We start from the raw sequence: 27165 nt of genomic DNA, 5'->3' as shown, positions 1-27165 counted from the left end.
TCATAATATTGATAGTAAGGGGTAGTAAAATCCAATCAAAGTCAGGTGTCAGTCATTTTTTACGTGTTTTTTCATATAAATGTCTATAACTCCAAAACAAAATGAAATATTTTCACCAAACTTGACACACATATGTATGGGCTCACTACGAGGACACATAAAAAAATTGGTGGGATTGTGCCTCTTGGTGGCGCTATAATAAAACAAAACATGAAATTCCCATTGACTTCAATGCAGTATTACGGTTTAAAATGCTAATGCTATAATTTAAGAATGCACTAGTGTATCATTACAAAACTCGGTATGTGTCTTCCGCTCTATGTCCCGAAGATATTCAAAAAGTTTCGGGGCAGCGCCACCTTGTGGTCAAAAGTTGTAATAAAATGTACAAAAATGCTAATAACTTTTGATTAAATTAGCCTATTGTAATGAGACTGGTCATAATACATTCATTGGCTCATGCCGAGAAGATAGATACCAATTTTGCCATATTTTGCAAACATATCTGTGCTCCATCTTGTTATTTGTTAAAAATCTACTTTTTCAAACTCATCCTAGACCGTTTGTCCGATTTTCACCAAAATTGATCCGTATCGTCTTCAGACCATGCTGACAAATACTTATGGATTTCGGATTGATAGACAAAACAGTTTTCATATACCACTGCAACAGAGTTGAGCCATGATGCAAAAATTACTCTTGAGGCTGTATCTCTGCAATGCTTTGACATATTGACACCAAACTTTGCATGTGTCATTGTCATCTCAATCTGACTAAACCACATCAGTTTCGTAACAGTGACACCTATTGGTCGAAAGTGATAAACCATTAAACCATTATTATTGACTGTATTTAAAATTTGACTGCTATTTTGCCTAAAATCAACTTAATAGGTCCTTAATGGCTCATTGTTGCAGTTGGCTTGAGACTTCCAGCCATGCTGGCATGTCTTGTCTTCTTCTTTGCGCTTGGCCCCGATAATGGCTGCTTGCAGCTATATTTAGGGGCCAAGCACCGAAGGTGCGGAGGCACCTATTGAAATTGTTAGTGTTCCTATTATTATTATTCTGCTTCTTCTTCTTCTTCTTCTTCTTTTTCTTCCGCCATAGGAGTCTCTGGCAGCCCATAGAACCGTATGGTAAAAAGTTGTGAAATTTGGCACACTCATAGAGGCCAGTCTGAGCTGTCACTATAGCAAATTTGGTGCCTCTAACTCAATCCCTCTAGCGCCACCACCTGTCCAAAGTTTCACTCATATTTATGCTTATAACTTTTGACCCCTAAGGGCTAGAAACAAAATTCTTTTTTCATCGGATTCCTTGGCTCAAGCCGATTCGATTTCACCCTATGATGTCATTTTCCGGTATGCAAATTTTCCCGCCATTTTGAATTTTCTGAAAAACCTACTTTTTCGAACTCCTCCTAGGCCGTTGCTCCGATTTTCACGAAAATTGAAACAGATCATCTTCAGAGCATGTTGACAAAAAGTTATGGAATTCAAGTTGATTCGTCCAATCGTTTTCAATAAACGCACAAACAAATTTTACGTGGAGGTTGCAAAAACACACTAAAGGCTATATCTCCGCAACGCTTTATCGTATTCAAACCAACCTTGGTACATGTCATCACAAGCATGACTTGAAGCAACATGCAGCGTTTCGGCGCAGCGCCACCTACCTGTCCGGAGATACGAAAAATGCCTATTTTGGCTTATAACTTCTGAACCGTTTATCCAAAAATCATAAAATTGGTCTCATTAGATTCAGGGCGTCATGCCGAGTCGACTGATATCCAATTTTACCATGTCGGCCATTTTGGATGTCGGCCATTTTGAATTATGTGCAAAAATGCTGTATTTTATGAACGCATGAACAGATTGTTATGAAACTTGGTATGGGTCATCACCACGATGCCCTGAAGTAGCCTGAGAAGTTTCGAAACAGCGCCACCTAGTGGAGAATTTTTTTTTTCAAACGCTTATAACTTTGGGTGTGGTTGACATATTTTGATGGGAGTGTGTTTTTTGGTCTCCTGAATCCTTGCCGACTCCAACGATACCAGACTTGCCAGGTTTCGGCATATGGTTTGCGCAGAGTTGTAATTTAGTGCTTAAAAAACATTTGCTGATATCTTCGAAACCGCTAGTCCGATCGAGACGAAACCAGCCTCAGAAGTTCGGAAACATAGGTCGATAGCTATACGCTAATGCCCAAATCTCAAAATATTGATAGTAAGGGGTAGTAAAATCCAATCAAAGTCAGGTGTCAGTCATTTTTTACGTGTTTTTTCATATAAATGTCTATAACTCCAAAACAAAATGAAATATTTTCACCAAACTTGACACACATATGTATGGGCTCACTACGAGGACACATAAAAAAATTGGTGGGATTGTGCCTCTTGGTGGCGCTATAATAAAACAAAACATGAAATTCCCATTGACTTCAATGCAGTATTACGGTTTAAAATGCTAATGCTATAATTTAAGAATGCACTAGTGTATCATTACAAAACTCGGTATGTGTCTTCCGCTCTATGTCCCGAAGATATTCAAAAAGTTTCGGGGCAGCGCCACCTTGTGGTCAAAAGTTGTAATAAAATGTACAAAAATGCTAATAACTTTTGATTAAATTAGCCTATTGTAATGAGACTGGTCATAATACATTCATTGGCTCATGCCGAGAAGATAGATACCAATTTTGCCATATTTTGCAAACATATCTGTGCTCCATCTTGTTATTTGTTAAAAATCTACTTTTTCAAACTCATCCTAGACCATTTGTCCGATTTTCACCAAAATTGATCCGTATCGTCTTCAGACCATGCTGACAAATACTTATGGATTTCGGATTGATAGACAAAACAGTTTTCATATACCACTGCAACAGAGTTGAGCCATGATGCAAAAATTACTCTTGAGGCTGTATCTCTGCAATGCTTTGACATATTGACACCAAACTTTGCATGTGTCATTGTCATCTCAATCTGACTAAACCACATCAGTTTCGTAACAGTGACACCTATTGGTCGAAAGTGATAAACCATTAAACCATTATTATTGACTGTATTTAAAATTTGACTGCTATTTTGCCTAAAATCAACTTAATAGGTCCTTAATGGCTCATTGTTGCAGTTGGCTTGAGACTTCCAGCCATGCTGGCATGTCTTGTCTTCTTCTTTGCGCTTGGCCCCGATAATGGCTGCTTGTTCTGCTTCTTCTTCTTCTTCTTTTTCTTTTTCTTCCGCCATAGGAGTCTCTGGCAGCCCATAGAACCGTATGGTAAAAAGTTGTGAAATTTGGCACACTCATAGAGGCCAGTCTGAGCTGTCACTATAGCAAATTTGGTGCCTCTAACTCAATCCCTCTAGCGCCACCACCTGTCCAAAGTTTCACTCATATTTATGCTTATAACTTTTGACCCCTAAGGGCTAGAAACAAAATTCTTTTTTCATCGGATTCCTTGGCTCAAGCCGATTCGATTTCACCCTATGATGTCATTTTCCGGTATGCAAATTTTCCCGCCATTTTGAATTTTCTGAAAAACCTACTTTTTCGAACTCCTCCTAGGCCGTTGCTCCGATTTTCACGAAAATTGAAACAGATCATCTTCAGAGCATGTTGACAAAAAGTTATGGAATTCAAGTTGATTCGTCCAATCGTTTTCAATAAACGCACAAACAAATTTTACGTGGAGGTTGCAAAAACACACTAAAGGCTATATCTCCGCAACGCTTTATCGTATTCAAACCAACCTTGGTACATGTCATCACAAGCATGACTTGAAGCAACATGCAGCGTTTCGGCGCAGCGCCACCTACCTGTCCGGAGATACGAAAAATGCCTATTTTGGCTTATAACTTCTGAACCGTTTATCCAAAAATCATAAAATTGGTCTCATTAGATTCAGGGCGTCATGCCGAGTCGACTGATATCCAATTTTACCATGTCGGCCATTTTGGATGTCGGCCATTTTGAATTATGTGCAAAAATGCTGTATTTTATGAACGCATGAACAGATTGTTATGAAACTTGGTATGGGTCATCACCACGATGCCCTGAAGTAGCCTGAGAAGTTTCGAAACAGCGCCACCTAGTGGAGAATTTTTTTTTTCAAACGCTTATAACTTTGGGTGTGGTTGACATATTTTGATGGGAGTGTGTTTTTTGGTCTCCTGAATCCTTGCCGACTCCAACGATACCAGACTTGCCAGGTTTCGGCATATGGTTTGCGCAGAGTTGTAATTTAGTGCTTAAAAACATTTGCTGATATCTTCGAAACCGCTAGTCCGATCGAGACGAAACCAGCCTCAGAAGTTCGGAAACATAGGTCGATAGCTATACGCTAATGCCCAAATCTCAAAATATTGATAGTAAGGGGTAGTAAAATCCAATCAAAGTCAGGTGTCAGTCCTTTTTTACGTGTTTTTTCATATAAATGTCTATAACTCCAAAACAAAATGAGATATTTTCACCAAACTTGACACACATATGTATGGGCTCACTACGAGGACACATAAAAAAATTGGTGGGATTGTGCCTCTTGGTGGCGCTATAATAAAACAAAACATGAAATTCCCATTGACTTCAATTCAGTATTATGGTTTAAAATGCTAATGCTATAATTTAAGAATGCATTAGCGTATCGTTACAAAACTCGGTATGTGTCTTCCGCTCCATGTCCTGAAGATACTCAAAAAGTTTCGGGGTAGCGCCACCTTGTGGTCAAAAGTTGTAATAAAATGTACAGAAATGCGAATAACTTTTGATTAAATTAACCCATTGTAATGAAACTGGTCATAATACAGTCAATGGCTCATGCCGAGAACATGGATACCAATTGTGCCATATTTTGCAAACCTATCTGTCCTCCGTCTTGTTATTTGTTAAAAACCTACTTTTTCAAACTCATCCTAGACCGTTTGTCCGATTTTCACCAAAATTGATCCGTATCGTCTTCAGACCATGCTGACAAATAGTTATGGATTTCGGATTGATAGACAAAACAGTTTTCATATACCACTGCAACAGAGTTGAGCCATGATGCAAAAATTACTCTTGAGGCTGTATCTCTGCAATGCTTTGACATATTGACACCAAACTTTGCATGTGTCATTGTCATCTCAATCTGACTAAACCACATCAGTTTCGTAACAGTGACACCTATTGGTCGAAAGTGATAAACCATTAAACCATTATTATTGACTGTATTTAAAATTTGACTGCTATTTTGCCTAAAATCAACTTAATAGGTCCTTAATGGCTCATTGTTGCAGTTGGCTTGAGACTTCCAGCCATGCTGGCATGTCTTGTCTTCTTCTTTGCGCTTGGCCCCGATAATGGCTGCTTGCAGCTATATTTAGGGGCCAAGCACCGAAGGTGCGGAGGCACCTATTGAAATTGTTAGTGTTCCTATTATTATTATTCTGCTTCTTCTTCTTCTTCTTCTTCTTCTTCTTCTTCTTTTTCTTCCGCCATAGGAGTCTCTGGCAGCCCATAGAACCGTATGGTAAAAAGTTGTGAAATTTGGCACACTCATAGAGGCCAGTCTGAGCTGTCACTATAGCAAATTTGGTGCCTCTAACTCAATCCCTCTAGCGCCACCACCTGTCCAAAGTTTCACTCATATTTATGCTTATAACTTTTGACCCCTAAGGGCTAGAAACAAAATTCTTTTTTCATCGGATTCCTTGGCTCAAGCCGATTCGATTTCACCCTATGATGTCATTTTCCGGTATGCAAATTTTCCCGCCATTTTGAATTTTCTGAAAAACCTACTTTTTCGAACTCCTCCTAGGCCGTTGCTCCGATTTTCACGAAAATTGAAACAGATCATCTTCAGAGCATGTTGACAAAAAGTTATGGAATTCAAGTTGATTCGTCCAATCGTTTTCAATAAACGCACAAACAAATTTTACGTGGAGGTTGCAAAAACACACTAAAGGCTATATCTCCGCAACGCTTTATCGTATTCAAACCAACCTTGGTACATGTCATCACAAGCATGACTTGAAGCAACATGCAGCGTTTCGGCGCAGCGCCACCTACCTGTCCGGAGATACGAAAAATGCCTATTTTGGCTTATAACTTCTGAACCGTTTATCCAAAAATCATAAAATTGGTCTCATTAGATTCAGGGCGTCATGCCGAGTCGACTGATATCCAATTTTACCATGTCGGCCATTTTGGATGTCGGCCATTTTGAATTATGTGCAAAAATGCTGTATTTTATGAACGCATGAACAGATTGTTATGAAACTTGGTATGGGTCATCACCACGATGCCCTGAAGTAGCCTGAGAAGTTTCGAAACAGCGCCACCTAGTGGAGAATTTTTTTTTTCAAACGCTTATAACTTTGGGTGTGGTTGACATATTTTGATGGGAGTGTGTTTTTTGGTCTCCTGAATCCTTGCCGACTCCAACGATACCAGACTTGCCAGGTTTCGGCATATGGTTTGCGCAGAGTTGTAATTTAGTGCTTAAAAAACATTTGCTGATATCTTCGAAACCGCTAGTCCGATCGAGACGAAACCAGCCTCAGAAGTTCGGAAACATAGGTCGATAGCTATATGCTAATGCCCAAATCTCAAAATATTGATAGTAAGGGGTAGTAAAATCCAATCAAAGTCAGGTGTCAGTCATTTTTTACGTGTTTTTTCATATAAATGTCTATAACTCCAAAACAAAATGAAATATTTTCACCAAACTTGACACACATATGTATGGGCTCACTACGAGGACACATAAAAAAATTGGTGGGATTGTGCCTCTTGGTGGCGCTATAATAAAACAAAACATGAAATTCCCATTGACTTCAATGCAGTATTACGGTTTAAAATGCTAATGCTATAATTTAAGAATGCACTAGTGTATCATTACAAAACTCGGTATGTGTCTTCCGCTCTATGTCCCGAAGATATTCAAAAAGTTTCGGGGCAGCGCCACCTTGTGGTCAAAAGTTGTAATAAAATGTACAAAAATGCTAATAACTTTTGATTAAATTAGCCTATTGTAATGAGACTGGTCATAATACATTCATTGGCTCATGCCGAGAAGATAGATACCAATTTTGCCATATTTTGCAAACATATCTGTGCTCCATCTTGTTATTTGTTAAAAATCTACTTTTTCAAACTCATCCTAGACCGTTTGTCCGATTTTCACCAAAATTGATCTGTATCGTCTTCAGACCATGCTGACAAATACTTATGGATTTCGGATTGATAGACAAAACAGTTTTCATATACCACTGCAACAGAGTTGAGCCATGATGCAAAAATTACTCTTGAGGCTGTATCTCTGCAATGCTTTGACATATTGACACCAAACTTTGCATGTGTCATTGTCATCTCAATCTGACTAAACCACATCAGTTTCGTAACAGTGACACCTATTGGTCGAAAGTGATAAACCATTAAACCATTATTATTGACTGTATTTAAAATTTGACTGCTATTTTGCCTAAAATCAACTTAATAGGTCCTTAATGGCTCATTGTTGCAGTTGGCTTGAGACTTCCAGCCATGCTGGCATGTCTTGTCTTCTTCTTTGCGCTTGGCCCCGATAATGGCTGCTTGCAGCTATATTTAGGGGCCAAGCACCGAAGGTGCGGAGGCACCTATTGAAATTGTTAGTGTTCCTATTATTATTCTGCTTCTTCTTCTTCTTCTTTTTCCGCCATAGGAGTCTCTGGCAGCCCATAGAACCGTATGGTAAAAAGTTGTGAAATTTGGCACACTCATAGAGGCCAGTCTGAGCTGTCACTATAGCAAATTTGGTGCCTCTAACTCAATCCCTCTAGCGCCACCACCTGTCCAAAGTTTCACTCATATTTATGCTTATAACTTTTGACCCCTAAGGGCTAGAAACAAAATTCTTTTTTCATCGGATTCCTTGGCTCAAGCCGATTCGATTTCACCCTATGATGTCATTTTCCGGTATGCAAATTTTCCCGCCATTTTGAATTTTCTGAAAAACCTACTTTTTCGAACTCCTCCTAGGCCGTTGCTCCGATTTTCACGAAAATTGAAACAGATCATCTTCAGAGCATGTTGACAAAAAGTTATGGAATTCAAGTTGATTCGTCCAATCGTTTTCAATAAACGCACAAACAAATTTTACGTGGAGGTTGCAAAAACACACTAAAGGCTATATCTCCGCAACGCTTTATCGTATTCAAACCAACCTTGGTACATGTCATCACAAGCATGACTTGAAGCAACATGCAGCGTTTCGGCGCAGCGCCACCTACCTGTCCGGAGATACGAAAAATGCCTATTTTGGCTTATAACTTCTGAACCGTTTATCCAAAAATCATAAAATTGGTCTCATTAGATTCAGGGCGTCATGCCGAGTCGACTGATATCCAATTTTACCATGTCGGCCATTTTGGATGTCGGCCATTTTGAATTATGTGCAAAAATGCTGTATTTTATGAACGCATGAACAGATTGTTATGAAACTTGGTATGGGTCATCACCACGATGCCCTGAAGTAGCCTGAGAAGTTTCGAAACAGCGCCACCTAGTGGAGAATTTTTTTTTTCAAACGCTTATAACTTTGGGTGTGGTTGACATATTTTGATGGGAGTGTGTTTTTTGGTCTCCTGAATCCTTGCCGACTCCAACGATACCAGACTTGCCAGGTTTCGGCATATGGTTTGCGCAGAGTTGTAATTTAGTGCTTAAAAAACATTTGCTGATATCTTCGAAACCGCTAGTCCGATCGAGACGAAACCAGCCTCAGAAGTTCGGAAACATAGGTCGATAGCTATACGCTAATGCCCAAATCTCAAAATATTGATAGTAAGGGGTAGTAAAATCCAATCAAAGTCAGGTGTCAGTCATTTTTTTAGTGTTTTTTCATATAAATGTCTATAACTCCAAAACAAAATGAAATATTTTCACCAAACTTGACACACATATGTATGGGCTCACTACGAGGACACATAAAAAAATTGGTGGGATTGTGCCTCTTGGTGGCGCTATAATAAAACAAAACATGAAATTCCCATTGACTTCAATGCAGTATTACGGTTTAAAATGCTAATGCTATAATTTAAGAATGCACTAGTGTATCATTACAAAACTCGGTATGTGTCTTCCGCTCTATGTCCCGAAGATATTCAAAAAGTTTCGGGGCAGCGCCACCTTGTGGTCAAAAGTTGTAATAAAATGTACAAAAATGCTAATAACTTTTGATTAAATTAGCCTATTGTAATGAGACTGGTCATAATACATTCATTGGCTCATGCCGAGAAGATAGATACCAATTTTGCCATATTTTGCAAACATATCTGTGCTCCATCTTGTTATTTGTTAAAAATCTACTTTTTCAAACTCATCCTAGACCGTTTGTCCGATTTTCACCAAAATTGATCCGTATCGTCTTCAGACCATGCTGACAAATACTTATGGATTTCGGATTGATAGACAAAACAGTTTTCATATACCACTGCAACAGAGTTGAGCCATGATGCAAAAATTACTCTTGAGGCTGTATCTCTGCAATGCTTTGACATATTGACACCAAACTTTGCATGTGTCATTGTCATCTCAATCTGACTAAACCACATCAGTTTCGTAACAGTGACACCTTTTGGTCGAAAGTGATAAACCATTAAACCATTATTATTGACTGTATTTAAAATTTGACTGCTATTTTGCCTAAAATCAACTTAATAGGTCCTTAATGGCTCATTGTTGCAGTTGGCTTGAGACTTCCAGCCATGCTGGCATGTCTTGTCTTCTTCTTTGCGCTTGGCCCCGATAATGGCTGCTTGCAGCTATATTTATTATTCTGCTTCTTCCGCCATAGGAGTCTCTGGCAGCCCATAGAACCGTATGGTAAAAAGTTGTGAAATTTGGCACACTCATAGAGGCCAGTCTGAGCTGTCACTATAGCAAATTTGGTGCCTCTAACTCAATCCCTCTAGCGCCACCACCTGTCCAAAGTTTCACTCATATTTATGCTTATAACTTTTGACCCCTAAGGGCTAGAAACAAAATTCTTTTTTCATCGGATTCCTTGGCTCAAGCCGATTCGATTTCACCCTATGATGTCATTTTCCGGTATGCAAATTTTCCCGCCATTTTGAATTTTCTGAAAAACCTACTTTTTCGAACTCCTCCTAGGCCGTTGCTCCGATTTTCACGAAAATTGAAACAGATCATCTTCAGAGCATGTTGACAAAAAGTTATGGAATTCAAGTTGATTCGTCCAATCGTTTTCAATAAACGCACAAACAAATTTTACGTGGAGGTTGCAAAAACACACTAAAGGCTATATCTCCGCAACGCTTTATCGTATTCAAACCAACCTTGGTACATGTCATCACAAGCATGACTTGAAGCAACATGCAGCGTTTCGGCGCAGCGCCACCTACCTGTCCGGAGATATGAAAAATGCCTATTTTGGCTTATAACTTCTGAACCGTTTATCCAAAAATCATAAAATTGGTCTCATTAGATTCAAGGCGTCATGCCGAGTCGACTGATATCCAATTTTACCATGTCGGCCATTTTGGATGTCGGCCATTTTGAATTATGTGCAAAAATGCTGTATTTTATGAACGCATGAACAGATTGTTATGAAACTTGGTATGGGTCATCACCACGATGCCCTGAAGTAGCCTGAGAAGTTTCGAAACAGCGCCACCTAGTGGAGAATTTTTTTTTTCAAACGCTTATAACTTTGGGTGTGGTTGACATATTTTGATGGGAGTGTGTTTTTTGGTCTCCTGAATCCTTGCCGACTCCAACGATACCAGACTTGCCAGGTTTCGGCATATGGTTTGCGCAGAGTTGTAATTTAGTGCTTAAAAAACATTTGCTGATATCTTCGAAACCGCTAGTCCGATCGAGACGAAACCAGCCTCAGAAGTTCGGAAACATAGGTCGATAGCTATACGCTAATGCCCAAATCTCAAAATATTGATAGTAAGGGGTAGTAAAATCCAATCAAAGTCAGGTGTCAGTCATTTTTTACGTGTTTTTTCATATAAATGTCTATAACTCCAAAACAAAATGAAATATTTTCACCAAACTTGACACACATATGTATGGGCTCACTACGAGGACACATAAAAAAATTGGTGGGATTGTGCCTCTTGGTGGCGCTATAATAAAACAAAACATGAAATTCCCATTGACTTCAATGCAGTATTACGGTTTAAAATGCTAATGCTATAATTTAAGAATGCACTAGTGTATCGTTACAAAACTCGGTATGTGTCTTCCGCTCTATGTCCCGAACATATTCAAAAAGTTTCGGGGCAGCGCCACCTTGTGGTCAAAAGTTGTAATAAAATGTACAAAAATGCTAATAACTTTTGATTAAATTAGCCTATTGTAATGAGACTGGTCATAATACATTCATTGGCTCATGCCGAGAAGATAGATACCAATTTTGCCATATTTTGCAAACATATCTGTGCTCCATCTTGTTATTTGTTAAAAATCTACTTTTTCAAACTCATCCTAGACCGTTTGTCCGATTTTCACCAAAATTGATCCGTATCGTCTTCAGACCATGCTGACAAATAGTTATGGATTTCGGATTGATAGACAAAACAGTTTTCATATACCACTGCAACAGAGTTGAGCCATGATGCAAAAATGACTCTTGAGGCTGTATCTCTGCAATGCTTTGACATATTGACACCAAACTTTGCATGTGTCATTGTCATCTCAATCTGACTAAACCACATCAGTTTCGTAACAGTGACACCTATTGGTCGAAAGTGATAAACCATTAAACCATTATTATTGACTGTATTTAAAATTTGACTGCTATTTTGCCTAAAATCAACTTAATAGGTCCTTAATGGCTCATTGTTGCAGTTGGCTTGAGACTTCCAGCCATGCTGGCATGTCTTGTCTTCTTCTTTGCGCTTGGCCCCGATAATGGCTGCTTGCAGCTATATTTAGGGGCCAAGCACCGAAGGTGCGGAGGCACCTATTGAAATCGTTAGTGTTCCTATTATTATTCTTCTTCTTCTTTTTCCGCCATAGGAGTCTCTGGCAGCCCATAGAACCGTATGGTAAAAAGTTGTGAAATTTGGCACACTCATAGAGGCCAGTCTGAGCTGTCACTATAGCAAATTTGGTGCCTCTAACTCAATCCCTCTAGCGCCACCACCTGTCCAAAGTTTCACTCATATTTATGCTTATAACTTTTGACCCCTAAGGGCTAGAAACAAAATTCTTTTTTCATCGGATTCCTTGGCTCAAGCCGATTCGATTTCACCCTATGATGTCATTTTCCGGTATGCAAATTTTCCCGCCATTTTGAATTTTCTGAAAAACCTACTTTTTCGAACTCCTCCTAGGCCGTTGCTCCGATTTTCACGAAAATTGAAACAGATCATCTTCAGAGCATGTTGACAAAAAGTTATGGAATTCAAGTTGATTCGTCCAATCGTTTTCAATAAACGCACAAACAAATTTTACGTGGAGGTTGCAAAAACACACTAAAGGCTATATCTCCGCAACGCTTTATCGTATTCAAACCAACCTTGGTACATGTCATCACAAGCATGACTTGAAGCAACATGCAGCGTTTCGGCGCAGCGCCACCTACCTGTCCGGAGATACGAAAAATGCCTATTTTGGCTTATAACTTCTGAACCGTTTATCCAAAAATCATAAAATTGGTCTCATTAGATTCAGGGCGTCATGCCGAGTCGACTGATATCCAATTTTACCATGTCGGCCATTTTGGATGTCGGCCATTTTGAATTATGTGCAAAAATGCTGTATTTTATGAACGCATGAACAGATTGTTATGAAACTTGGTATGGGTCATCACCACGATGCCCTGAAGTAGCCTGAGAAGTTTCGAAACAGCGCCACCTAGTGGAGATTTTTTTTTTTCAAACGCTTATAACTTTGGGTGTGGTTGACATATTTTGATGGGAGTGTGTTTTTTGGTCTCCTGAATCCTTGCCGACTCCAACGATACCAGACTTGCCAGGTTTCGGCATATGGTTTGCGCAGAGTTGTAATTTAGTGCTTAAAAAACATTTGCTGATATCTTCGAAACCGCTAGTCCGATCGAGACGAAACCAGCCTCAGAAGTTCGGAAACATAGGTCGATAGCTATACACTAATGCCCAAATCTCAAAATATTGATAGTAAGGGGTAGTAAAATCCAATCAAAGTCAGGTGTCAGTCCTTTTTTACGTGTTTTTTCATATAAATGTCTATAACTCCAAAACAAAATGAGATATTTTCACCAAACTTGACACACATATGTATGGGCTCACTATGAGGACACATAAAAAAATTGGTGGGATTGTGCCTCTTGGTGGCGCTATAATAAAACAAAACATGAAATTCCCATTGACTTCAATGCAGTATTATGGTTTAAAATGCTAATGCTATAATTTAAGAATGCATTAGCGTATCGTTACAAAACTCGGTATGTGTCTTCCGCTCCATGTCCTGAAGATACTCAAAAAGTTTCGGGGTAGCGCCACCTTGTGGTCAAAAGTTGTAATAAAATGTACAGAAATGCGAATAACTTTTGATTAAATTAACCCATTGTAATGAAACTGGTCATAATACAGTCAATGGCTCATGCCGAGAACATGGATACCAATTGTGCCATATTTTGCAAACCTATCTGTCCTCCGTCTTGTTATTTGTTAAAAACCTACTTTTTCAAACTCATCCTAGACCGTTTGTCCGATTTTCACCAAAATTGATCCGTATCGTCTTCAGACCATGCTGACAAATAGTTATGGATTTCGGATTGATAGACAAAACAGTTTTCATATACCACTGCAACAGAGTTGAGCCATGATGCAAAAATTACTCTTGAGGCTGTATCTCTGCAATGCTTTGACATATTGACACCAAACTTTGCATGTGTCATTGTCATCTCAATCTGACTAAACCACATCAGTTTCGTAACAGTGACACCTATTGGTCGAAAGTGATAAACCATTAAACCATTATTATTGACTGTATTTAAAATTTGACTGCTATTTTGCCTAAAATCAACTTAATAGGTCCTTAATGGCTCATTGTTGCAGTTGGCTTGAGACTTCCAGCCATGCTGGCATGTCTTGTCTTCTTCTTTGCGCTTGGCCCCGATAATGGCTGCTTGCAGCTATATTTATTATTATTATTCTTCTTCCGCTCTTGAGTCTATGGCAGCCCATAGAACCGTATGGTAAAAAGTTGTGAAATTTGGCACACAGATAGAAGACAGTCCCATCTGTCACTATAGCAAATTTTGAGTCTCCAATTCAATCCCTCTAGCGCCACCGCCTGTCCAAAGTTGCACTTATGTTTATGCTAATAACTTTTGAACCATAAGGGCTAGAAACAAAATTCTTTTTTCCCTTGATTCCTTGGCTCAAGCCGATTCGATTGCACCCTATGACGTCATTTTCCGTCATGAAAATTTTCCCGCCATTTTGAATTTTCCAAAAAAGCTACTTTTTCAAACTCCTCCTAGGCCGTTGCTCTGATTTTCACGAAAATTGAACCAGATCATCTTCAGACCATGCCAACAAAAAGTTATTAAAGGCAAGTTGATTAGTCGAATCGTTTTTGATAAATGCGCAAACAAATTTTACGTAGCAGTTGCAAAAATACTCTTAAGGCTGTATCTCTGCAATGCTTTATCGTATTCAACCCAAACTTGGTACATGTCATCACGAGCATGACTTGAAGTGATCTACAGCGTTTCGGTGCAGTGCCACCTACTGGTCCGGAGATACAAAAAATGGCTATTTTGGCTTATAACTTCTGATGGGTTTTTCCAAAAATCATAAAAGTGGTCTTGTTAGATTCGGGACATCATGCCGAGTCGATATATATCCAACTATCCCGTATCACCCATTTTGGGCGTCGGCCATTTTGAATTTTGTCTAAAAATGCTTTATTTTACGAATGCATTAGCATATCGTTACGCAACTTGTTATGTGTCTTCTGCACCATGCCCTGAAGGTGCTCAAAAAGTTTCGGGGCAGTGCCACCTTGTGGTCAAAATGTATAACAAAATTTACACAAAGGTTAATAACTTTTGAATAAATTAACCTATTATGATGAAACTGGTCATAATACATTCCTTGGCTACTGCTGAGAACATAGATATCAATTTTGCCATATTTGGTAAAACGTCCTCTCCTCCATCTTGTTATTAGTTAAAAACCTACTTTTTCAAACTCCTCCTAGGCCGTTTGTCCGATTTTCACCAAAATTGACTCGTATCATCTTCAGCCCATCCCGACACAAAGTTATTGATTTCACATCAATAGATTAAATCGTTTTTGTTTAACACAGCGACGAAGCTGAGGCATGATGCCAAAATGACTCTTAAGGTTGTATCTCTGCAATGTTTTGACATATTGACAGCAAACTGTGCATGTGTCATTGTTATCTCACCCTGACCACAACACATTCATTTGGTCACAGCGCCACCTATAGGTAAAAAGTGATACATTATTAATTTTTAACTTTATGTATAATTGTATATCTTTTTTTGCCTCAGCTTATGTTAATAGGTCTTTGATGGTTCATTTTTGCAGCTGGTCACTCCTAGCCATGCTGGCATGTCCCATTTTCTTCTTTGCGCTGAGGCATGATGCCAAAATGACTCTTAAGGTTGTATCTCTGCAATGTTTTGACATATTGACACCAAACTGTGCATTTTTGCAGCTGGTCACTTCCAGCCATGCTGGCATGTCTCATTTTCTTCTTTGCGCTTGGCCCCGGAATTGCTGCTTGCAGCTATATTTATTATTATTATTATATACATTTATTATTCTATATTTTTGAGGGTCAAATTGTGCCTTTTTTGTAGGGTTACACAATTTCTTGTGCTCACAGTTTCTTCAAAAAATGTAGATTAGTATTAGACTTGTTGCCTGAACAGTCAATTTTGTAATACATTGGTCTAAAGAAAAGCCTGTATAATTAATCTCGCCTGACGACTGGTCATTTTGACCAATCCACACACACACCCCATTTATTCTTGACACGTTCTGCCTCATTCTAATGCGTTCAGTTCAAATCCTGCACACTCTCCACCATAATTTATGCAGGAAATGTGTTACATTTGTTCCCCTGCCCTCATGAATATTAATGAGATGCGTTAGTTTTGAATGACGCGTAGAACAGCTGACGGATTGTGAAGAGCTGAGTTTCTGGACATATTGCTCGTGACTCACGACGCTTCTGAAAACGACACGCAAGATGTCCGAGCGCTGAGTCAACATGTTCCCTGAAAATAAATATTTAGCCTTTTGTTATCTCGTTACCGAGCTGTGACAGAAATTACCCTGCTCTCATTTAGCTCAATAGACTGAGTATTGTGCTGGCCTGGAGACCAATTGTGTCTCATTTGCAACATGCCGCACAATCCGGTCCGTGTATTTTAATCGCAGTCATCGTAATAGAGTCAGATTCTGATTCAGTGGGAAAGATGCAAACTAGTGTTGTAGTCTAGACCACCTAAACCGAGACCAAGACAAGACCAAGACCAGAATGTGCCAAGACCAAGTCAAGACCAGAATGTGCAGAGACCAAGACCAGAATGTACCAAGACAAGACCAAAATGTGCCAAGACCAAGACAAGACTAGAATGTGCAGAGGCCAAGACCAGAATGTGCCAAGACCAAGTCAAGACCAGAATGTGCCAAGACCAAGTCAAGACCAGAATGTGCCAAGACCAAGTCAAGACCAGAATGTGCAGAGACCAAGACCAGAATGTGCCAAGACCAAGTCAAGACCAGAATGTGCCAAGACCAAGTCAAGACCAGAATGTGCAGAGACCAAGACCAGAATGTGCCAAGACCAAGACAAGACTAAGTCAAGACCAGAATGTGCAGAGACCAAGACAAGACCAAGACCAGACCAAGATCAGAATGTGCAAAGACCAAGACAAGACCAAGACCAGACCAAGACCAGAATGTGCAGAGACCAAGACAAGACTAAGTCAAGACCAGAATGTGCAGAGACCAAGACCAGACCAAGACCAGAATGTGCCAAGACCAAGACAAGACTAAGTCAAGACCAGAATGTGCAGAGACCAAGACCAAGACCAGAATGTGCAAAGACCAAGACAAGACCAAGACAAGACCAAGACCAGACCAAGACCAGTATGTGCAGAGACCAAGACCAGACCAAGACCAGAATGTGCCAAGACCAAGACCAGAATGTGCCAAGACCAAGACCAGAATGTGCCAAGACCAAGACCAGAATGTGCCAAGACCAAGAACAGAATGTGCCAAGACCAAGACCAGAATGTGCCAAGATCAAGACAAGACTAAGTCAAGACCAGAATGTGCAGAGACCAAGACCAGACCAAGACCAGAATGTGCCAAGACCAAGACAAGACTAAGTCAAGACCAGTATGTGCAGAGACCAAGACCAAGACCAGACCAAGACCAGAATGTGCAAATACCAAGTCAAGACCAAGACCAGACCAAGACCAGAATGTGCAGAGACCAAGACAAGACTAAGTCAAGACCAGTATGTGCAGAGACCAAGACAAGACCAAGACAAGACAAGACCAAGACAAGACCAAGACAAGACCAAGACAAGACAAGACCAAGACCAGACCAAGACCAGAATGTGCCAAGACCAAGACCAGAATGTGCAAAGACCAAGACAAGACCAAGACCAGAATGTGCAAAGACCAAGACCAGAATGTGCAGAGACCAAGACAAGACCAAGACCAGAATGTGCAGAGACCAAGACGAGACCAAGACCAGAATGTGCAAAAACCAAGACAAGACCAAGACCAGAATGTGCAGAGACCAAGACAAGACCAAGACCAGAATGTGCAGAGACCAAGACAAGACCAAGACCAGAATGTGCAGAGACCAAGACAAGACCAAGACCAGAATGTGCAGAGACAAGACCAAGACCAGAATGTACAGAGACCAAGACCAGACCAAGACCAGAATGTGCAGAGACCAAGACTAAGTCAAGACCAGAATGTGCAGAGACCAAGACCAGACCAAGACCAGAATGTGCAGAGACCAAGACGAGACCAAGACCAGAATGTGCCAAGACCAAAATGTGCCAAGACAAGACCAAGACCTTAAAAAGGCTTGACAGGCAGCGCATTTCTGTGTCATTAAATCGAAGCCTCTGCACATTTAATTATCGCGATGAGTCATATTGTGATTTAGTTTTTTTATCGATTAATCATGCATTTCTGTTCTGAAAGGCTAAGTTTCAGTAATCATATCGTGTGGTCCTTTTTCTGTTTTTGGCTGTTTGTTTGTTTCTATTTCAGGCGAGTTTGAACACACATTTGCTTCATTCATGAATTTTCGACATGCATGACGATGTGCATGTTTTATTCCCTGCATTAAGTGCATGTTTTGGTGTTTTTACATTCATGTTTCCTCCTGATGGCTTCCCCTGTAACTTTATAAATGATTGATGAGTTTGTAAGCGTCACCGTCTGCATTGATGTGCTTTATTTTGAGTGTGTTTATCTGTGCTGTCTGTGCACTTGATAGCTGGTGTCTCCTTTGCATACTAATGGCCAACCGTGGGAAAAAGACGTATAATTCTGTGTAATTTCTCTCTCTGTGTGTTTGTGTGTGTTTGCTAGAGAAGAGATTGAGGCAGAGGAAAGGAAAAATCAATATCAACCCATGGAGAGCAGCTCGCGGTGTAATTGGCTTCAAAGTCATCAGGTTCACTGCTTACAGTCCTAATGTAAAATCAGCGGATAGTGTGTGTTAATAATGTATACAGTACCAGCAGTTGAACATCGGCCGCGTAAAACTAATGCTTGTCGTTTCGCGTTCTTCATACGTGTTTCTGCTCTTTCCCTGTTTGTCTGCCCAGGGCTTGACATCTTGTCCGAGACAAGTGCATCAATAACACTTTATTTAAGGGTTCAGTTATTAACTATTAACTAGTTGCTCATTATCATGCATATTACTAGGATATTGTCTGTTTATTAGCACTTATAAAGCACATATTAATGCCTTATTCTACATCTCTTAATCCGACCCAATACCTAAACTTAAACGCTACAAAAACTACCTTACTAACTATTAATAAGCAGTAAATTAGGAGTTTATTGAGGCAGAAGTCGGAGTTAATAGTGAATATGTTCTCCATCTAAAGTGTTACCAGTGGATCTTTTGACGGGGGAAGTGAAAGAGAATTTTACTGGCCAGACGGACAAGCGGATTAAAACGGCAATAACAATAAATAACTAGGAAATCACCAAAATGCAAGAACGATTCTGCATTCATTTAGTGTAAGTGGCGATCGATAGTGGATAATAATAGTTTAATGAACTGAAGGTGGGGCTGTTGGCGCTCGCGGCGTCTCTCGATGAGAAATTCAAACAAATGTGCCGCTCACACTGAGAAACAGCGGCTAAACATTTAAAATGTGAAGTTTTTATGTTTATAACATATTCTACAGTTAAACATCATCACACAATCAGGAGTGTGTTTTCCTGAATACCATCACGACTGAAAACGACACTGATTTCATATGACAGCTCCATAAACAACTAACATTAAGTTTTTTGATGCAGTATTGACTGTTTTTGTTCTATTTCAGCAGCGAAAATAGTTCATAGCAGAACCATAACGCGTCTCACAGCAGCAGTGTGTGTGTGTTACTGAACGATTCAGTGTTTGAATGAATCGGTTGAATCAAAGATTCAATGACCTTTGTCATTTTTCCGTGTAAATTATTTAACTTGATTGGTAACTGCCCTATAGTGTCTTAATTTAATTAATTTAATGTATAGATCAAATTTAAGAATATAATATGAAACCTGAAGCATAGCCTATATTTAATAAGATTAGGGGGAAAATGCCCTTTATAAAAGGTAAAAATATTACAAAAATGCAGATTGAAATATGCCAAAGCTATTTGAACATTGATTGAATATTGCTTCAGAATAAATTATATTTACAACATAAATAAAATTTAAAAATTCCGGAGAAGCACATTTTATTACTCGGACAGGTAAATGACCGATTTCTAAAGGACAAGCACATGATTATGTCGAGCCCTGTCAATCCTCAAAACATTTAGTGATTTTTTTTATTTATTATTTAAATTATTATTATTATTTTTTATTTGTTTGATTGTGTCTTTGCTTGGCTTCTTAAAACATGATTCATTTTTAAAGTTGTTCTTGTGTGATTGTGTGAACACATTTCCTCGTTTACTTGGATATTGAAAACTTTCGGATGTTCGTTTTGCATGCTTTGCTTAAAGGTGCCCTAGAATGAGTTGAAACAATATTTTAAATTGTTATCTGATATCTACATATGTAGCAAAAATTGTCCAGATACAGTTTTACAAGTCTATTTTCAACCTTAAAAATTGTCCCTAGAATGAAATGGTGTGTTTTTTGCCTTATTTGGCAGGGTCATGAATAATAATGTTGAGCTCTGCTCTGATTGGCTCATTTCAGTAGCTCGCACAAGTGCAGTTCTTCCGCACAGATTGACTGAATGACACTTTAAGCATCTTACATGGAGATGCTGAAATGCTGCTTGCTTGTTTATTGTTTTCTTCAGATCATCCACACGCACAAAAAAAGAGTGAGCACATGGTTGCCAGATTGCACGTTTAAGTAAAACACGATAAATACGTGTTTTTTTTTAACAGTAAAGCTCTGATTGGGGGATTTAAGTTACTGAATTTTGAAAGAACACTCGAACGCTCCTCTTTTTCCTCCCGACAAAACCAAAGAGTGCTTTTAGTTTTTAAACTACATTTTAGTCTCGTCTTTTTTCATCAACGATATTGCACGTTTATATGGTCGCAGTAATCATTTAGGGAACTTCGTCTTGTCTTAGTCATGGAAGATAAGGTCGTCAATTAACATTTTTTTTTGTCATATTTTCGTTAACGCAATTGAGCAAACTAACAACTTTGAATTCAGTTGGTGCGGTATCCAATTATAGATAAACATCAACCATACCCGTTGACAGTTCTGTCCTGTGGGAAGGTTATGGAAAGTGCTCACATCCCTATTTATACACAATATTTTCAAATCTTACATCGTCATCAAAAGTAATGCAATATTATCGCTAATATTCGATTTATCGCCCATTCCTAGTGACCAGCAGTGAACCAGAGTCTGGTCACTTACTCCTCAGTGCGGCCAATTGGTGCCAGTCTGTGGCATATGCCAAGCTAATGCAATAATCTTGAATGCCTTTTTCTCAATCTTTATTTAAAGGAAGTGTGTGTAAGATTGTGGCCAAAACTGGTACTGCGATCACTTTAAATGACTGTAGAGCGGTGTATCCGCCTCCCCCTTCCCCCTGACTCGAGGTTGCCAGATTTGCTGCAGGATCAGCAGACCGTTTGTAGATCTGCAGCTGTGGTAACTAAAGCAGATCTGGCAACCCAAACACTACTGACTTCGTGATTGGTCGATAGGAGGAGGGCGGAGCTTCAGGCCAAAACACATGACATCATCAACATCAGTTGAGGGCTGCAACAACAACTTTATAATGACTAAAATCCTGGCCGGACTACTGTTGTCAGTGATAGAAGTATTTGAAATTAACATGATTTCTTAATGTCAAGAGACATATCAGGGCCATTTTATGATTCATTGAAATACATTTCTTACATACAGTTCCTTTAAAATGGTTGTTTGAAGGTTTTGCTGCTCGCTCTTTCTCTCTCTCAGCTGAAGCAGCAGGAGGACGGATGAAAATAGATGTGTTTTTCCACACCGTCGAGGGCAGAGAGAGTAGAAACTGTAGGAAGGAGAGTGAAAGGATGGGAAGCCGTGATACCTGAGCAGATGGAGTGGCGCAGCGGGAAGTGGGATAAAAACGTCACAGAGGGCACCGCTCCTGAAACCAGCTCCATCGCTGCACAATCAGCCATTTCAGATGATTGCGTTAGATATAACATGGGGCATCTTTCATTTTGAGAACTGTGATGGTGCATGTGTACTGATTTCTCAAAATGTTCTTGTTGGGTCGTCAATCTTTAAAGGGATAGTTCAGCCAAAAATGAAATTAATGTTTCACCCTAATGTCGCTCCACACCCGTAAGACCTCCGTTCATCTTCACACACAGTTTAAGATATTTTATATTTAGTCTGAGAGCGTATGCAAGTGCATGCACACTATACTGTCCATGTCCAGAAAGGGAATAAAAACATCATCACAGTAGTCCATATGAGACATCAGTGGGTTAATTAGAGTCTCTTGAAGCATCCAAAATACATTTGGGTCCAAAAATAACAAAAACTACGACTTTATTCAGCATTGGCTTCTCTTCCGGGTTTCTCCAAAAAGATTCAAACGGTTAATGAATCAGTGAATCGATCAATGATTCGGGTCGCCAATGTCACTTGATTTCAGTGGTTTGGCGGTTTGATGCGATCCGAACTGCTGAAATCATGTGACATTGGCAACCCGAATCATTGATCGATTCACTGATTCATTAACTGTTTGAATCTTTTTGGAGTAAATTGTGTGATTAATTCCTCCTGTGGTTGGCCAGCCGTCAGACCTCCGCTCATCTTCACACACAGATGAAGATATTAGTGTTGAAATCCGATGGCTCAGAAAGGCCTTCATTGACACCAATGTCATTTCCTCTCTCAAGACCCATAAAGGCACTAAAGACGTCGTTACAAAGCCCATCTCACTACAGCGGCTCTACAATCATTGATGAAGCGACGGGAATGTTTTTTGTGCGGAAAAAAAACTAACGACTTGTATAGTGATGGCCGATTTCAAAACAAAGCTTCGAACCGTTATGAGTCAGTGAATCGATTCATGATTCGGATCGCGTGTCAAACTGCTGAAATCACGAGACTTTGGCGATCCGAATCATGAATCGATTCACTGATTCATAACGGTTCGAAGCTTCGTTTTTTGCGCACTAACTCTATTCTGGCCTCTTCATAAATGATTGTAGAGCCGCTGTAGTGAGATGGGCTTTGTAACGACGTCTTTAGTGCCTTTATGGGTCTTGAGAGAGGAAATGACATTGGTGTCAATGAAGGCCTTTCTGAGCCATCGGATTTCAACACTAATATCTTCATCTGTGTGTGAGATGAACGGAGGTCTTACCCTCATGTCGTTGGACACCTGTAAGTAATTAATGACAGAATTTACAGTTTTGGGTGAACTAACCCTTTAATGATGAGCTAAATGTAAACACAATCGATCTGTAAATGCACTGATCAGTGGTTTGTCTGGGTTTATTGGCTAAGATTGGATTGGCCAGCAGAAGTCTTGATTGTGTTTCAGACTCGCTGCTCCGTTACAGAAATAGCAAACATTATTGGCTGTTATTTCGCCTACATGTGCCTGAAAGGAACAGGAAGACATGATTGGCGTTCCTCTCGGTGTGAAGCGTGCATGATCTCAGAGCGAACACACAGACGGGGTGAAGTGTGTTTGTTCTGCCCTCCAAACACACACTCGGGTAATTGGGGTGATTTCACAGACCTGTGTGTGTGTGTAATTGGGGTACGGGGCAGATGTGCACCACATGGGGCGGAGGGAGATCTATTCTCTCTTGGTGACAGAGCCAGTTGCCATGGAGCTCCTCGTCTTATTGGTGGAAGCCTCGTCCAATAGGACGGCAGTTTCATCATTGAGAATTTTCTCTCAGTCTCAAACGGAGGGAAGTGGAGATTGCATAAGGGTTGTAATGGGAGCCAAAACAGCCCCAGATTTTAACCTGACACACTTATTTTTAGAGAATAAAAGATGGAGATGGGCTGAACGATATCTCTCCCACACAGCGCGAGTGATGCATTATGGTCTAGCACAGCAGTGTTTGTGTTAACATGGCTTTAAGTTCCTGTTCTTCTTGATCTGGGTCAGGGTTATTATTGTTAACTAAAATCATAGTATTATTGTCAAATAAATCAAGTTTATTTTCATTACAACAGGCAACATTTCTCATTGAAGTTAAGCTGCAGGAGGAAGTTAGGATAACTAAAACTAAAGCTTAATAAAAACCTATATAGACTTAAAAAGAAAAATCTAATGTAAATGACACAAACATATGCTGTCATTAGGGATGTGCACGAGTACTCGGACATGACAGCAAAAAACGATGATTTTAAAGTTTAAAAATTAGATTTTAAAATATACCAGTGCTGTCAAATGGATTAATGGTATCCAAAATAAAAGTTTGTTTACATGTGTGTGCAATTTATATATATATTAGTATACACTCACCTAAAGGATTATTAGGAGCACACACTAATCCTGTGTTTGACCCTTTCGCCTTCAGAACTGCCTTAATTCTCCGTGGCATTGATCAACAAGCTGCTGAAAGCATTCTTTAGAAATGTCGGCCCATATTGATAGGAGAGCATCTTGCAGTTGATGGAGATTTGTGGGATGCACATCCAGGGCACGAAGCTCCCGTTCCACCACATCCCAAAGATGCTCTATTGGGTTGAGATCTGGGGACTGTGGCGGCCATTTTAGTTCAGTCAACTCATTGGCATGTTCAAGAAACCAGTCTGAAATGATTGGAGCTTTGTGACATGGTGCATTATCCTGCTGGAAGTAGCCATCAGAGGATGGGCACATGGTGGTCATAAAGGGATGGACATGGTCAGAAACAATGCTCAGGTAGGCCGTGGCATTTAAACGATGCCCAATTGGCACTAAGGGGCCTAAAGTGTGCCAAGAAAACATCCCCCACACCATTACACCACCACCACCAGCCTGCACAGTGGGAACAAGGCATGATGGATCCATGTTCTCATTCTGTTTACGCCAAATACTGACTCTACCATCTGAATGTCTCAACAGAAATCGAGACTCATCAGACCAGGCAACATTTTTCCAGTCTTCAACTGTCCAATTTTGGTGAGCTTGTGCAAATTGTCGCCTCTTTTTCCTATTTGTAGTGGAGATGAGTGGTACCCGGTGGGGTCTTCTGCGGGTGTAGCCCATCCGCCTCAAGGTTGTGTGTGTTGTGGCTTCACAAATGCTTTGCTGCATACCTCGGTTGCAACGAGTGGTTATTTCAGTCAAAGTTGCTCTTCTATCAGCTTGAATCAGTCGGCCCGTCTGGCACCAACAACCATGCCACGCTCAAAACGGCTTAAATCACCTTTCTTTCCCATTCTGACATTCAGTTTGGAGTTCAGGAGATTGTCTTGACCAGGACCACACCCCTAAATGCACTGAAGAACTGCCATGCGATTGGTTGATTAGATAATTGCATTAATGAGAAATTGAACAGGTGTTCCTAATAATCCTTTAGGTGAGTGTGTATATACAATAGTGGAATTAACATCAAAATAAGGTAACTTTAAAATGCATGCTTTATGTATCCTTCTGACATTTGTAATACTTTGGTCAGTTAATAAGAATAATACATGTAGTTTTATATTATTTATTTGAATTTATTAAAAGAGCCGTTTCATGTCTATCCTTGAATCGCTTAACTGGTCGAGGTTGATTATAGGATTTAGAAAGTAATAAGCAATTAAATACTTTTAGGGGAGAGTCATTTGTAAAGTGATCTAATTACACTACTGAAGATTTAATTAGTAAATAGTAATTAATTAATTTTTTTAGAGTAATTTACCCAACACTGCTCTATAAAATATATACAAATATTCATGATATAAGTGGTGGGAATAGCATCATTGCAGTCTGGAAGGCTCGACCAATGCACACTTTTGCACAGCATTTATTAATCAAAATATATATCTGAAATATAGGATATCTGAAACTCTACATCGCTGAATATTAGGGCTGTGCAATAAATCGAAATTACGAAATGTTGCAAATGTACATATTCCATTATGCATATATCGCAACGGCACGCAATATCTGAATGATTGTAATAGGCTACTTCAACATTGTTAAAAGTGTACGTTTCAGGTCGACGCATAGAGTACAGAATTGACTGGGCACACGACTACTGTTACTTATGGGACTTGCTTGACGTTAAAAAGAGTTATTTAACGCAAAATTTGGCGAAAAACAATAACTTGCAGTCTCGCGCTGTCTGACACACACACACACACACACACACACACACACACACACACACACACACACACACACACACACACACACACACCGAAACGTGAACGGTTTGTGACATTGAATGTTTGCTCAAAATCTGTCACTTTCAGAAGCTGTAGCGACACTTTCTTCACTGCAAAAAATTATTTAGAAAAAAAGTCACCTGGTTGCCTTAAAATTGAGTTCATTGAAATAAAAATTTTGAGTTAATACAATGAACATTTTTTGATTCGACAAGCTTTATTAAAATATTATTAAAAGATTGAATAAGCATATTGGGTAATTGTGTGTTTTATTTGTGATGACGCAGCCAAATTGTGCTATTTTCATGATTTATCACATTTTTTATGTGGTTCAGATACAATAATATTTTGAGTTTCTATTTATTAAACAAATTTCCGTCATTGTATCAACTCAAATATTTAATTTCAATAAACTCAAAAGAAACAGTGCAGAAAGAAACAGTGCAGAAAGAAACAGTGCAGAAAGAAACAGTGCAGAAAGAATGTGAAACACATCGTTTCATTCTCAGTTTTTAAATAATTGTTTTTATATAATTTAAAAAGAATTTACACACTTATATCATAGCAATACACACTTATAGCGTAGCAATATCGTATCGCATATCGAATATCGCATTATTTAACAAGATATTGCATTTCTCCTCCATATCGCCCAGCCCTACTGAATATTGTGCATAACTTCAGGACATGAGCGCTGTGATCTAGAGATGGGACCCCCTCTGCAGACACACACCCCTCTCTCTCTCTCTCTCTCTCTCTCTCTCTCTCTCTCTCTCTCTCTCTCTCTCTCTCTCTCTCTCTCTCTCTCTCTCTCTCTCTCTCTCTCTCTCTCTCTCTCTCTCTCTCTATAGGTTGTATTGCTCGTTCGTCCTCTCTTTGTCGTCAGGTCATGTGACGTCATCCTCCCCCTCTCAGCCCACTCAGTCCAGTGGGACCGACTCTGACTCATCTCTCCTCCGCTGTTCTTTCAATCCTTCCCTCCTTCTCTTCTCTCATTATTGTTTCCTCTGTGCTTCTGTCGTGCTCGATCTGTTGAAGCAGGGAATCCTTCAGTGACGCATTTCCCCTGCAGTTCAGAGCGCTACAGTGATCTGACCATCAGTACAGACACACACACACACACACACACACACACACACACACACACACACAC

General features: G+C 39.6%; 1 protein-coding gene across 11 annotated transcripts in view; it reads left to right on the top strand.

Moving 5' to 3' along the window:
* LOC137093805 (R3H domain-containing protein 2) overlaps positions 1 to 27165 on the top strand; it is a 142931-nt gene that overhangs the window by 64459 nt on the left and 51307 nt on the right. For 2 of the 11 annotated variants that reach the window (XM_067458699.1, XM_067458702.1), the window contains exon 2: positions 18579 to 18663. The exons of the other annotated variants lie outside the window; for them this stretch is intronic. The gene's annotated coding sequence lies outside the window, so the exon portion shown is untranslated. The remainder of the gene's footprint in view (positions 1 to 18578; positions 18664 to 27165) is intronic. 11 annotated transcript variants of the gene reach the window in all.

Source organism: Pseudorasbora parva, chromosome 12 (genome assembly GCF_024679245.1).
Source record: "Pseudorasbora parva isolate DD20220531a chromosome 12, ASM2467924v1, whole genome shotgun sequence".
NCBI lineage: Eukaryota > Metazoa > Chordata > Actinopteri > Cypriniformes > Gobionidae > Pseudorasbora > Pseudorasbora parva.
Note: the sequence above shows the minus strand (reverse complement) of the source record. Positions and strands in the feature narration are given on the sequence as shown.